Below are 16,011 nucleotides of genomic sequence, written 5' to 3' on the forward strand. Positions count from 1 at the left end.
ACCCAGCACCAATAAGCTGACCAAGAATCTTTAAACTTACCCAGCATCAGTAAACTGACCCAGCATGAATAAACTTTCCCAACACCAATAAACTGAACCGGCAACAAAAAACTAACCCAGCACCAATTAACTGAGCAACCGTCTATAAACTGACCGAGCACCAATAAACTTACCCAACACCAATAAACAGACGCAGCACCAATAAACTGACCCAGCATCTATAAACTGACACATCACCAATAAACTGACCAAGCATCAGTAAACTGACCCAGCATCAATAATCTAAACCAGCATCTATTAACTGACCCAGCACCAATACAGAGACCCAGCATCTATTAACTGACCCAGTACCAATAAAGTGACCCAGCATCTACAAACAGACCCCGCACTAATAACCTGACCCAGCATCAACAAACTGACAGATCAGCAATAAACTGACCCAGCATCTATAAACTGACCGTGCACCAATAAAGCGACCAAATATCAATAAACTGACCCAGCATCAATAAGCTGACACAGCATCTATAAACTGACCCAACACCAATAAACTGACCCAACATTTATTCACGGGTGGAGCACCAAAAAACTGACCCAGCACGTATAAACTGAACCAGCATCAATAAACTGATCCAGCATCTATAAACTGACCCAGCATCAATAAACTGACCCAGCATCAGTAAACTGACCCAGCACCAGTAAAATGACCCAGCATCTATAATCTGTCCCAGCATCAATAAACTAACCCAGCATCAATAAACTTACCCAGCACCAATAAACTGACCTAGCACCAATAAACGGAACCAACATCTATAAACTGACCCAGCACCAATAAACTGTCCCAGCATCTATAAATTGATGCACCAATAAACTGACACAACATCTATAAACTGACCCAGCATAAATAAACGTACCCAGCATCAATAAACTGACCCAACACCAATAAACTGATCCATCATCAATAAACTGACCCAACACCAATAAATTGGCCCAGCATCAATAAACTGACCAAGCCTCTATAAATTAATCCAGCATCAATAAACTGACCTAGAATCAATAAATTGACCCAAAACCAATAACCTGACCCAGCACCAATAAACTGACCCAGCATCAATAAACTGACGCAGCATCAATAAACTGTCCCAGCAGCTATGAAATGACCCAGAAACTATAAACTGACCCAGCACCAATAAACTAACCCAACACCAATAAACTGACCCAGAATCTTTAAACTGACCCAGCATAAGTAAACTGACCCAGCATGAATACACTAACCCAGCACCAAGAAACTGAACAAGTAGCTATAAACTGACCCAGCACCAATAAACTCACCCTGCATCTATAAACTGACTGAGCAACAATAAACTGACCCAACACCAATAAACTGACCTAGCTTCAATAAACTGACCCAACACCAATAAATTGAGCCGGCATCAATAAATTGACCCGGCATTTATAAACTCTCCCAATACCGATAACGTGACCCAGCAGCAATAAACTGAAACAGAATGCATTAACTGACCCAGCACGAATAAACTCTCCCAGCATCTATAATCTGACCCAACATCTTTAACCTGACCCAGCATCAATATACTGACCCAGCACAAATAAACTGACCAGCACAAATAAACTGACCCAGCATCTATTAACTGACTCAGCACTAATAAACTGGCCTAGCATCAACAAACGGATCCAGCATCAATAAGCTGACCCAGCATCTATAAACTGACCCGGCACCAATAAAGCGACAAAATATCAATAAACTGACCCAGCATCAATAAGCTGACCCAGCATCTATTAACTGACCCAGAATCAATAAACTGACCCAGCATCAATAAACTGACCCAGCATCAATATACTGACCCAGCACAAATAAACTGACCAGCACAAATAAACTGACCCAGCATCTATTAACTGACTCAGCACTAATAAACTGGCCGAGCATCAACAAACTGATCCAACATCAATAAGCTGACCCAGCATCTATAAACTGACCCTGCACCAATAAAGCGACAAAATATCAATAAACTGACCCAGCATCAATAAGCTGACCCAGCATCTATAAACTGACCCAAAACCAATAAACTGACCCAGCATCAATAAACTGACCACGCATCAATAAACTGACCCAGCACCAATAAATTGAAACATCTTCTATAAATTGACCCAGCATCTATAAACAGTCCCAGCATCAAGAAACTGACCCAGAGCCAATAAACGGATCCAGCATAAATAAACTTTCCCAGCATCGATAAACTAACCCAGCATCAATAAACTGACCCAACACGAATAAACTGAACCAGCATCAATAAAATGACCAAGACTCTATAAACTGATCCAGCATCTATAAACTGACCCTGCACCAATAAACTGACACAGACGCTCTAAACAGACGCATCACCAATGAACTGACCCAGCATCAATAAACTGACCCAGCATCAATAAACTGACCCAGCCTCAATAAACTGATCCAACACCAATCAACTGACCCAACAGCAATCAACTGACCCAACACAAATAAACTGACCCAGCACCAATAAACTGACCCAGGACCAATAAACTGTCCCAGCATCTATGCACTGACCCAGCATATATGAACTGACCCAGCACCAATAAATTGACCCAGCATCAATAAACTGAACCAACATCTATAAACTGACCCAGCACCAATAAACTGTCCCAGCATCTATAAATTGACTGCACCAATAAACTGACACAACATCTATAAACTGACCCAGCCTAAATAAACTGACCCAGCATCAATAAACTGTCCCAGCAGCTATGAAATGACCCAACACCAATAAACTGACCCAACATTGATTCACGGGTGGAGCACCAAAAAACTGACCCAGCACGAATAAACTGACCCAGCATCAATAAACTGATCCAGCATCTATAAACTGACCCAGCATCAATAAACCGACCCAGCATCAGTAAACTGACCCAGCACCAGTAAACTAACACAGCATCTATAATTTGTCCCAGCAGCAATAAACTAACCCAGCATCAATAAACTTACCCAGCACCAATAAACTGACCTAGCACAAATAAACTGAAACAACATCTATAAACTGACCCAGCACCAACATACTCACCCTGCATCTATAAACTGACTGAGCAACAATAAACTGACCCAACACCAATAAACTGACCTAGCTTCAATAAACTGACCCAACACCAATAAATTGAGCCGGCATCAATAAATTGACCCGGCATTTATAAACTCTCCCAATACCGATAACGTGACCCAGCAGCAATAAACTGACACAGAATGCATTAACTGACCCAGCACGAATAAACTCTCCCAGCATCTTTAACCTGACCCAGCATCAATATACTGACCCAGCACAAATAAACTGACCAGCACAAATAAACTGACCCAGCATCTATTAACTGACTCAGCACTAATAAACTGGCCTAGCATCAACAAACGGATCCAGCATCAATAAGCTGACCCAGCATCTATAAACTGACCCGGCACCAATAAAGCGACAAAATATCAATAAACTGACCCAGCATCAATAAGCTGACCCAGCATCTATTAACTGACCCAGAACCAATAAACTGACCCAGCATCAATAAACTGACCCAGCATCAATATACTGACCCAGCACAAATAAACTGGCCGAGCATCAACAAACTGACCCAGCATCAATAAGCTGACCCAGCATCTATAAACTGACCCAAAACCAATAAACTGACCCAGCATCAATAAACTGACCACGCATCAATAAACTGACCCAGCACCAATAAACTGACCCAACATTTATTCACGGGTGGAGCACCAAAAAACTGACCCAGCACGAATAAACTGAACCAGCATCAATAAACTGATCCAGCATCTATAAACTGACCCAGCATCAATAAACTGACCCAGCATCAGTAAACTGACCCAGCACCAGTAAAATGACTCAGCATCTATAATCTGTCCCAGCATCAATAAACTAACCCAGCATCAATAAACTTACCCAGCACCAATAAACTGACCTAGCACTAATAAACTGAACCAACATCTATAAACTGACCCAGCACCAATAAACTGTCCCAGCATCTATAAATTGACTGCACCAATAAATTGACACAACATCTATAAACTGACCCAGCATAAATAAACGTACCCAGCATCAATAAACTGACCCAACACCAATAAACTGATCCATCATCAATAAACTGACCCAACACCAATAAATTGGCCCAGCATCAATAATCTGACCAAGCCTCTATAAATTAATCCAGCATCAATAAACTGACCTAGAATCAATAAATTGACCCAAAACCAATAAACTGACCCAGCACCAATAAACTGACCCAGCATCAATAAACTGACGCAGCATCAATAAACTGTCCCAGCAGCTATGAAATGACCCAGAAACTATAAACTGACCCAGCACCAATAAACTAACCCAACACCAATAAACTGACCCAGAATCTTTAAACTGACCCAGCATAAGTAAACTGACCCAGCATGAATACACTAAACCAGCACCAAGAAACTGAACAAGTAGCTATAAACTGACACAGCACCAATAAACTAACCCTGCATCTATAAACTGACTGAGCAACAATAAACTGACCCAACACCAATAAACTGACCTAGCTTCAATAAACTGACCCAACACCAATAAATTGAGCCGGCATCAATAAATTGACCCGGCATTTATAAACTCTCCCAATACCGATAACGTGACCCAGCAGCAATAAACTGACACAGAATGCATTAACTGACCCAGCACGAATAAACTCTCCCAGCATCTATAATCTGACCCAGCATCTTTAACCTGACCCAGCATCAATATACTGACCCAGCACAAATAAACTGACCAGCACAAATAAACTGACCCAGCATCTATTAACTGACTCAGCACTAATAAACTGGCCTAGCATCAACAAACGGATCCAGCATCAATAAGCTGGCCCAGCATCTATAAACTGACCAAGCACCAATAAAGCGACAAAATATCAATAAACTGACCCAGCATCAATAAGCTGACCCAGCATCTATTAACTGACCCAGAACCAATAAACTGACCCAGCATCAATAAACTGACCCAGCATCAATATACTGACCCAGCACAAATAAACTGACCAGCACAAATAAACTGACCCAGCATCTATTAACTGACTCAGCACTAATAAACTGGCCGAGCATCAACAAACTGATCCAACATCAATAAGCTGACCCAGCATCTATAAACTGACCCTGCACCAATAAAGCGACAAAATATCAATAAACTGACCCGGCATCAATAAACTGACGCAGCATCAATAAATTGTCCCAGCAGCTATGAAATGACCCAGAAACTATAAACTGACCCAGCACCAATAAACTAACCCAACACCAATAAACTGACCCAGAATCTTTAAACTGACCCAGCATAAGTAAACTGACCCAGCATGAATACACCAACCCAGCACCAAGAAACTGAACAAGCACCAATAAACTCACCCTGCATCTATAAACTGACTGAGCAACAATAAACTGACCCAACACCAATATACTGACCTAGCTTCAATAAACTGACCCAACACTAATAAATTGAGCCGGCATCAATAAATTGACCCGGCATTTATAAACTCTCCCAATACCGATAACGTGACCCAGCAGCAATAAACTGACACAGAATGCATTAACTGACCCAGCACGAATAAACTCTCCCAGCATCTATAATCTGACCCAGCATCTTTAACCTGACCCAGCATCAATATACTAACCCAGCACAAATAAACTGACCAGCACAAATAAACTGACCCAGCATCTATTAACTGACTCAGCACTAATAAACTGGCCTAGCATCAACAAACTGATCCAACATCAATAAGCTGACCCAGCATCTATAAACTGACCCTGCACCAATAAAGCGACAAAATATCAATAAACTGACCCAGCATCAATAAGCTGAACCAGCATCTATAAACTGGTCCAAAACCAATAAACTGACCCAGCATCAATAAACTGACCAAACATCAATAAACTGACCCAGCACCAATAAATTGAAACGTCTTCTATAAATTGACCCAGCATCTATAAATGTCCCAGCATCAAGAAACTGACCCAGAACCAATAAACGGATCCAGCATAAATAAACTTTCCCAGCATCGATAAACTACCCCAGCATCAATAAACTGACCCAACGCGAATAAACTGAACCAGCATCAATAAAATGACCAAGAATCTATAAACTGTTCCAGCATCTATAAACTGACCCAGCACCAATAAACTGTCCCAGCATCTATAAATTGACTGCACCAATAAACTGACACAACATCTAAAAACTGACCCAGCATAAATAAACGTACCCAGCATCAATAAACTGACCCAACACCAATTAACTGATCCAGCTTCAATAATCTGACCCAACACCGATAAACTGAGCCAGCAATTCTAAATTGACCCTGCATTTATAAACTGTCCCAGCATCGAGAACCTGACGACGCACCCATAAACTGACCCAGGATGTATTAACTGACCCTGCACGAATAAACTCTCCCTGCATCCATAAACTGAACTAACACTAATAAACTGACCCTGCACCAATAAACAGACGCAGCACCAATAAACTGACCCAGCATCTATAAACTGACACATCACCAATAAACTGACCAAGCATCAGTAAACTGACCCAGCATCAATAATCTAAACCAGCATCTATTAACTGACCCAGCACCAATAAAGAGACCCAGCATCTATTAACTGACCCAGTACAAATAAAGTGACCCAGCATCTACAAACAGACCCCGCACTAATGACCTGACCCAACATCAACAAACTGACAGATCAGCAATAAACTGACCCAGCATCTATAAACTGACCCTGCACCAATAAAGCGACCAAATATCAATAAACTGACCCAGCATCAATAAACTGATCCAGCATCTATAAACTGACCCAGCATCAATAAACTGACCCAGCATCAGTAAACTGACCCAGCACCAGTAAAATGACCCAGCATCTATAATCTGTCCCAGCATCAATAAACTAACCCAGCATCAATAATCTTACCCAGCACCAATAAACTGACCTGGCACCAATAAACTGAACCAACATCTATAAACTGACCCAGCACCAATAAACTGTCCCAGCATCTATGCACTGACCCAGCATATATGAACTGACCCAGCACCAATAAATTGACCCAGCATCAATAAACTGACCCAGCATCAATATACTGACCCAGCACAAATAAACTGACCAGCACAAATAAACTGACCCAGCATCTATTAACTGACTCAGCACTAATAAACTGGCCTAGCATCAACAAACTGATCCAACATCAATAAGCTGACCCAGCATCTATAAACTGACCCTGCACCAATAAAGCGACAAAATATCAATAAACTGACCCAGCATCAATAAGCTGACTCAGCATCTATAAACTGACCCAGAACCAATAAACTGACCCAGCATCAATAAACTGACCAAGCATCAATAAACTGACCCAGCGCCAATAAATTGAAACATCTTCTATAAATTGACCCAGCATCTATAAACTGTCCCAGCATCAAGAAACTGACCCAGAACCAATAAACGGATCCAGCATAAACAAACTTTCCCAGCATCGATAAACTGACCCAGCATCAATAAACTGACCCAACACGAATAAACTGAACCAGCATCAATAAAATGACCAAGACTCTATAAACTGATCTAGCATCTATAAACTGACCCTGCACCAATAAACTGACACAGACGCTCTAAACAGACGCATCACCAATGAACTGACCCAGTATCAATTATCTGACCAGCAACAATAAACTGACCCATCACCAATAAACTGCCCCCGCATCTATAAACTGACCCAGTACCAAAAACTGACCTAGCATCAATAAGCTGACCCAGCATCTATAAACTGACCCTGCACCAATAAATGTACCCAGCATCTGTATACTGACACAGCATCTATAAATTGACCCAGTAGCAATAAACTGACAAAGCGTCAATAAATTGAACCAGCATTTTATACAGTGACCAAGCATCTAGTAACTGTCCCAGCACCAATAAACTAACCCAGCATCTATAAACTGACCCAGCAGAAATAAATTGACCCAGCATCAATAAACTGACCCAACATCAATAAACTGACCCAGCACAAATAAACTGACCCAGCACCAATAAACTGACCCAGGACCAATAAACTGTCCCAGCATATATGAACTGAGCCAGCACCAATAAATTGACCCAGCATCAATAAACTGACCCCAAATCAATAAACTGACCCAACACCAATAATCTGCCCCTGCACCAATAAACTGACCCAGCACCAATAAACTGACTCTGCATCAATAACCTGACCCTGCATCTATAAACTGTCCCAGCATCTTGAACTGACCCAGCAACTATAAACTGACCCAGCACCAACAACTGAACAAACACCAACACACCGACCCAGCGTCAATAAACTGGCCGAACACCAATATACCGAGCCAGCACGAAAACATGACCCAGCATCAATAAACTGAATCAGGTCCATTAAACTGACCCAGCATCAATAAACTGGCCCAGCATCAATAAACTGACCCAGCAACTTTAAACTGACCCGGAACCATTAAATTGTCCCAGTACCAATAAACTGACCCAGATTCTTTAAACTGGCCCAGAACCAATAAACTGTCCCAGCAACAAGAAACGAAACAAGCATCTATAAAATGAACCAGCACCAATAAACTCACCCTGCATGTATAAACTGACCGAGCACCAATAAACTGACCCAACACCAATAAACTGACCCAGCTTCATTAAACTGACCCAACACCAATAAACTGAGCCAGCATCAATAAATTGACACTGCATTTATTAAATATCCCAGCACCGATAATCTGACCCAGCACCAATAAACTGACCCAGAATCTATTAACTGACGCAGCACGTATAAACTCTCCCAGCATCTATACACTGACCGAGCAACAATAAACTGGCCCAACACCAATAAACTGACCCAGCACCAATAAAGAGACCCACCATCTATTAACTGACCCAGTACCAATAAAGTGACCCAGCATCTACAAACAGACCCCGCACTAATTACCTGACCCAGCATCAACAAACTGACAGATCAGCAATAAACTGACCCAGCATCTATAAACTGACCATGCACCAATAAAGCAACCAAATATCAATAAACTGACCCAGCATCAATAAGCTGACCCAGCATCTATAAACTGACCCAACACCAATAAACTGACCCAACATTTATTCACGGGTGGAGCACCAAAAAACTGACCCAGCACGAATAAAATGACCCAGCATCAATAAACTGATCCAGCATCTATAAACTAACCCAGCATCAATAAACTGACCCAGCATCAGTAAACTGACCCAGCTCCAGTAAACTGACCCTGCATCTATAATCTGTCCCAGCATCAATAAACTAACCCAGCATCAATAAACTTACCCAGCACCAATAAACTGACCTAGCACCAATAAATTGAACCAACATCTATAAACTGACCCAGCACCAATAAACTGTCCCAGCATCTATAAATTGACTGCACCAATAAACTGACACAACATCTATAAACGTACCCAGCATCAATAAACTGACCCAACACCAATAAACTGGCCCAGCATCAATAAACTGACCAAGCCTCTATAAATTAATCCAGCATCAATAAACTGACCCAGAATCAATAAATTGACCCAAAACCAATAACCTGACCCAGCACCAATAAACTGACCCAGCATCAATAAACTGACCCAGCATCAATAAACTGTCCCAGCAGCTATGAAATGACCCAGAAACTATAAACTGACCCAGCACCAATAAACTAACCCAACACCAATAAACTGACCCAGAATCTTTAAACTAACCTAGCATAAGTAAACTGACCCAGCATTAATACACTAACACAGCACCAAGAAACTGAACAAGTATCTATAAACGGACCCAGCACCAATTAACTCACCCTGCATCTATAAACTGACTGAGCAACAATAAACTGACCCAACACCAATAAACTGACCTAGCTTCAATAAACTGACCCAACACCAATAAATTGAGCCAGCATCAATTAATTGACCCGGCATTTATAAACTCTCCCAATGCCGATAGCGTGACCCAGCAGCAATAAACTGACCCAGAATGCATTAACTGACCCAGCACGAAGGAACTCTCCCAGCATCTATAATCAGACCCAGCATCTTTAACCTGACCCAACATCAATATACGGACCCAGCACAAATAAACTGACTAGCACAAATAAACTGACCCAGCACCTATTAACTGACCTAGCACCAATAAATTGAAACAGCTTCTATAAATTGACCTAGCATCTATAAACTGTCCCAGCATCAAGAAACTGACCCAGAACCAATAAACGGATCCAGCATAAATAATCTTTCCCAGCATCGATAAACTAATCCAGCATCAATAAACTGACCCAACACGAATAAACTGAACCAGCATCAATAAAATGACCAAGACTCTATAAATTGATCCAGCATCTATAAACTGACACAAAACCAATACACTGAACCTGCACCAATAAACTGACACAGACGCTATAAACAGACGCAATATCAATTATCTGACCAGCAACAATAAACTGACCCATCACCAATAAACTGCCCCCGCATCTATAAACTGACCCAGCACCAAAAACTGACCTAGCATCAATAAGCTGACCCAGCATCTATAAACTGAGCCTGCACCAATAAATGTACCCAGCATCTGTATACTGACACAGCATCTATAAATTGACCCAGCAGCAATAAACTGACAAAGCGTCAATAAATTGAACCAGCATTTATACACTGACCAAACATCTAGTAACTGTCCCAGCACCAATAAACTAACCCAGCATCTATAAACTGACCCAGCAGAAATAAATTGACCCAGCATCAATAAACTGACCCAACATCAATAAACTGACCCAGCATCAATAAACTGACCCAGCCTCAATAAACTGATCCAACACCAATCAACTGACCCAACAGCAATCAACTGACCCAGCACAAATAAACTGACCCAGCACCAATAAACTGACCCAGGACCAATAAACTGTCCCAGCATCTATGCACTGACCCAGCATATATGAACTGACCCAGCACCAATAAATTGACCCAGCATCAATAAACTGACCACAAATCAATAAACTGACCCAACACCAATAATCTGTCCCTGCACCAATAAACTGACCCAGCACCAATAAACTGACTCTGCATCAATAACCTGACCCTGCATCTATAAACTGTCCCAGCATCTTGAACTGACCCAGCAACTATAAACTGACCCAGCACCAATAACTAAACAAACACCAACACACCGACCCAGCGTCAATAAACTGGCCGAACACCAATAAACCGAGCCAGCACGAAAACATGACCCAGCATCAATAAACTGAATCAGGCCCATTAAACTGACCCAGCATCAATAAACTGGCCCAGCATCAATAAACTGACCCAGCAACTTTAAACTGACCCGGAACCATTAAATTGACCCAGTACCAATAAACTGACACAGATTCTTTAAACTGGCCCGGTACCAATAAACTGACCCAGCAACAAGAAACGAAACAAGCATCTATAAACTGAACCAGCACCAATAAACTCACCCTGCATGTATAAACTGACCGAGCACCAACAAACTGACCCAACACCAATAAACTGACCCAGCTTCAGTAAAATCACCCAACACCAAGAAACTGAGCCAGCATCAATAAATTGACCTTGCATTTATAAAATATCCCAGTACTGATAACCTGACACAGCACCAATAAATAGACACAGAATCTATTAACTGACCCAGCACGTGTAAGCTCTCCCAGCATCTAAAAACTGACCCAACACCAACAAACTGACCCAGCATCAATATACTCACCCAACATCGATTAACTGACCCAGCATCAAAAAACTGACACAGCATCTATAAAGTGACCCAAAATCAATAAACTGATTCAGCACCGAAAAGTGACCCAACATCTATAAACTGACCCAGCACCTTTAAACTGACACAGCAACCAATAAACTGACCCAACACCAATAAACTGACCCAGCTTCAATAATCTGACCCAACATCACTAAATTGACCCTGCATTAATAAACTGTCCCAGCACCGATAACCTGACGAAGCACCAATAAACTGACCCAGGATCTATTAACTGACCCTGCACGAATAAACTCTCCCAGCATCCACAAACTGAACTAGCACTAATAAACTGACCCTGCACCAATAAACAGACGCAGCACCAATAAACTGACCAAGCATCAGTAAACTGACCCAGCATCAATAATCTAAACCAGCATCTATTAACTGACCCAGCACCAATAAAGAGACCCAGCATCTATTAACTGACCCAGTACCAATAAAGTGACCCAGCATCTACAAACAGACCCCGCACTAATAACCTGACCCAGCACCAACAAACTGACAGATCAGCAATAAACTGACCCAGCATCTATAAACTGACCCTGCACCAATAAAGCGACCAAATATCAATAAACTGACCCAGCATCAATAAGCTGACCCAGCATCTATAAACTGACCCAACACCAATAAACTGACCCAACATTTATTCACCGGTGGAGCTCCAAGAAACTGACCCAGCACGAATAAACTGACCCAGCATCAATAAACTGAACCAACATCTATAAACTGACCCAGCACCAATAAACTGTCCCAGCATCTATAAATTGACTGCACCAATAAACTGACACAACATCTATAAACTGACCCAGCATAAATAAACGTACTCAGCATCAATAAACTGACCCAACACCAATAAACTGAACCATCATCAATAAACTGACCCAACACCAATAAATTGGCCCAGCATCAATAAACTGACCAAGCCTCTATAAATTAATCCAGCATCAATAAACTGACCCAGAATCAATAAATTGACCCAAAACCAATAACCTGACCCAGCACCAATAAACTGACCCAGCATCAATAAACTGACCCAGCATCAATAAACTGTCCCAGCAGCTATGAAATGACCCAGAATCTTTAAACTGACCCAACACGAATAAACTGAACCAGCATCAATAAAATGACCAAGACTCTACAAACTGATCAAGCATCTATAAACTGACACGAAACCAATACACTGAACCTGCGCCAATAAACTGACACAGACGCTATAAACAGACGCAATGCCAATGAACTGACACAGTATCAATTATCTGACCAGCAACAATAAACTGAACCATCACCAATAAACTGCCCCCGCATCTATAAACTGACCCAGCACCAAAAACTGACCTAGCATCAATAAGCTGACCCAGCATCTATAAACTGACCCTGCACCAATAAATGTACCCAGCATCTGTATACTTACACAGCATCTATAAATTGACCCAGCAGCAATAAACTGACAAAGCGTCAATAAACTGACCCAGCAGAAATAAATTGACCCCGCATCAATAAACTGACCCAACATCAATAAACTGACCCAGCATCAATAAACTGACCCAGCCTCAATAAACTGATCCAACACCAATCAACTGACCCAACAGCAATCAACTGACCCAGCACAAATAAACTGACCCAGCACCAATAAACTGACCCAGGACCAATAAACTGTCCCAGCATCTATGCACTGACCCAGCATATATGAACTGACCCAGCACCAATAAATTGACCCAGCATCAATAAACTGACCCCAAATCAATAAACTGACCCAACACCAATAATCTGCCCCTGCACAAATAAATTGACCCAGCACCAATAAACTGACTCTGCATCAATAACCTGACCCTGCATCTATAAACTGTCCCAGCATCTTGAACTGAACCAGCAACTATAAACTGACCCAGCACCAATAACTGAACAAACACCAACACACCGACCCAGCGTCAATAAACTGGCCGAACACCAATATACCGAGCCAGCACGAACACATGACCCAGCATCAATAAACTGATTCAGGTCCATTAAACTGACCCAGCATCAATAAACTGACCCAGCATCAATAAACTGACCCAGCAACTTTAAACTGACCCAGAACCATTAAACTGACCCAGATTCTTTAAACTGGCCCAGAAACAATAAACTGACCCAGCAACAAGAAACGAAACAAGCATCTATAAACTGAACCAGCACCAATAAACTCACCCTGCATTTATAAACTGACCGAGCACCAATAAACTGACCCAACACCAATAAACTGACCCAGCTTCATTAAACTGACCCAACACCAATAAACTGAGCCAGCATCAATAAATTGACACTGCATTTATTAAATATCCCAGCACCGATAACCTGACCCAGCACCAATAATCTGACCCAGAATCTATTAAATGACGCAGCACGTATAAACTCTCCCAGCATCTATACACTGACCGAGCACCAATAAACTGGCCCAATACCAGTAAACTGACCCAGCTTCAGTAAAATCACTCAACACCAAGAAACTGAGCCAGCATCAATAAATTGACCCTGCATTTATAAAATATCCCAGTACTGATAACCTGACACAGCACCAATAAATAGACCCAGAATCTATTAACTGATCCAGCACGTGTAAGCTCTCCCAGCATCTATAAACTGACCCAACACCAACAAACTGACCCAGCATCAATAAGCTGACCCAACATCTATTAACTGACCAAGCATCAAAAAACTGACCCAGCATCTATAAAGTGACCCAAAATCAATAAACTGATTCAGCACCGAAAAGTGACCCAGCATCTATAAACTGACCCAGCACCATTAAACTGACACAGCAACTATAAACTGACCCAGAACCAATAAACTGACCCAGCACCAATAAACTGACCAAGAATCTTTAAACTTACCCAGCATCAATAAACTGACCCAGCATGAATAAACTTTCCCAACACCAATAAACTGAACCGGCAACAAAAAACTAACCCAGCACCAATTATCTGAGCAACCATCTATAAACTGACCGAGCACCAATAAACTGACCCAACACCAATAAACTGACCCAGCTTCAATAACCTGACCCAACACCGATAAACTGAGCCAGCATCACTAAATTGACCCTGCATTAAAAACTGTCCCAGCATCGAGAACATGACGACGCACCAATAAACTGACCCAGGATCTATTAACTGACCCTGCACGAATAAACTCTCCCAGCATCCATAAACTGAACTAGCACTAATAAACTGACCCTGCACCAATAAACAGACGCAGCACCAATAAACTGACCCAGCATCTATAAACTGACACATCACCAATAAACTGACCAAGCATCAGTAAACTGACCCAGCATCAATAATCTAAACCAGCATCTATTAACTGACCCAGCACCAATAAAGAGACCCAGCATCTATTAACTGACCCAGTACAAATAAAGTGACCCAGCATCTACAAACAGGCCCCGCACTAATAACCTGACCCAGCATCAACAAACTGACAGATCAGCAATAAACTGACCCAGCATCTATAAACTGACCCTGCAACAATAAAGCGACCAAATATCAATAAACTGACCCAGCATCAATAAGCTGACCCAGCATCTATAAACTGACCCAACACCAATAAACTGACCCAACATTTATTCACGGGTGGAGCACCAAAAAACTGACCCAGCACGAATAAATTGAACCAGCATCAATAAACGGATCCAGCATCTATAAACTGACCCAGCATCAATAAACTGACCCAGCATCAGGAAACTGACCCAGCAACAGTAAAATGACCCAGCATCTATAATCTGTCCCAGCATCAATAAATTAACCCAGCATCAATAAACTTACCCAGCACCAATAAACTGACCTAGCACCAATAAACTGAACCAACATCTATAAACTGACCCAGCACCAATAAACTGTCCCAGCATCTATAAATTGACTGCACCAATAAACTGACACAACATCTATAAACTGACCCAGCATAAATAAACGTACCCAGCATCAATAAACTGACCCAACACCAATAAACTGATCCATCATCAATAAATTGACCCAAAACCAATAACCTGACCCAGCACCAATAAACTGACCCGGCATCAATAAACTGACGCAGCATCAATAAACTGTCCCAGCAGCTATGAAATGACCCAGAAACTATAAACTGACCCAGCACCAATAAACTAACCCAACACCAATAA

The sequence above is a fragment of the Somniosus microcephalus genome, unplaced genomic scaffold (assembly GCF_052327205.1).
Source record: "Somniosus microcephalus isolate GS21.2 unplaced genomic scaffold, FLI_Smic_1.0 unresolved_chr1, whole genome shotgun sequence".
In the NCBI taxonomy this organism is placed as follows: domain Eukaryota; kingdom Metazoa; phylum Chordata; class Chondrichthyes; order Squaliformes; family Somniosidae; genus Somniosus; species Somniosus microcephalus.